We start from the raw sequence: 1,332 nt of genomic DNA on the forward strand, positions 1-1,332 counted from the left end.
GATTTCTCAGTTTTTTACTACATATGAACACTTTTCACATTCTCCCGTTCAACGCAGCTGCTAGTCCTCCTCTGGTGCAAAATCTTAAGGTCCTAGCTCATGTCCAAGGCTCTAAAGAAGGGTAAAAAGTCAATAATCGATAAATAAATCTTGGATTGTACTGCTTCTAACTGGCTATAACATCAACTTAGAAGCATCTTCTGTGTTCTACTATTTTTCTTTTAGTGTCTCTGCATACCGCAGCACGCGACATAGCTTTGCAGACGATAAATGTAACCGTCTCAGAGAGAAGAGCGGCCAGTGTAACGATCTGGCTTTAAGTCAATTCGATAATAAATGAAGAAAACGGACGGATTTCTCAGTTTTTTACTACATATGAAAACTTTTCACATTCTCCCGTTCAACGCAGCTGCTAGGCCTCCTTTGGTGCAAAATCTTAAGGTCCTAGCTCATGTCCAAGGCACTAAAGAAGGGTAAAAAGTCAATAATCGATAAATAAATCTTGGATTGTACTGCTTCTAACTGGCTATAACATCAACTTAGAAGCATCTTCTGTGTTCTACTATTTTGCTTTTAGTGTCTCTGCATTCCGCAGCACGCGACATAGCTTTGGAGACGTAAATGTAACCGTTTCAGAGAGAAGAGCGGCCAATGTAACGATATGGCTTTAAGTCGATTCGATAATAAATGAAGAAAACGGACGGATTTCTCAGTTTTTTACTACATATGAACACTTTTCACATTCTCCCGTTCAACGCAGCTGCTAGTCCTCCTCTGGTGCAAAATCTTAACGTCCTACCTCATGTCCAAGGCACTAAAGAAGGGTAAAAAGTCAATAATCGATAAATAAATCTTGGATTGTACTGCTTCTAACTGGCTATAACATCAACTTAGAAGCATCTTCTGTGTTCTACTATTTTGCTTTTAGTGTCTCTGCATACCGCAGCACGCGACATAGCTTTGCAGACGATAAATGTAACCGTCTCAGAGAGAAGAGCGGCCAATGTAACGATCTGGCTTTAAGTCGATTCGATAATAAATGAGGAAAATGGACGGATTTCTCATGTTTTTACTACATATGAACACTTTTCACATTCTCCCGTTCAACGCAGCTGCTAGTCATACTCTGGTGATAAATCTTAAGGTCCTACCTCATGTCCAAGGCACTAAAGAAGGGTAAAAAGTCAATAATCGATAAATAAATCTTGGATTGTACTGCTTCTAACTCGCTATTACATCAAGTTAGAAGCTTCTTCTGTGTTCTACTATGGTGCGGTTAGTTTCTCCGCATACCGCAGCACGCGACATAGCTTTGCAGACGATAAATGTAAC

This window comes from Schistocerca gregaria, unplaced genomic scaffold (genome assembly GCF_023897955.1).
Source record: "Schistocerca gregaria isolate iqSchGreg1 unplaced genomic scaffold, iqSchGreg1.2 ptg000577l, whole genome shotgun sequence".
Taxonomy (NCBI): domain Eukaryota; kingdom Metazoa; phylum Arthropoda; class Insecta; order Orthoptera; family Acrididae; genus Schistocerca; species Schistocerca gregaria.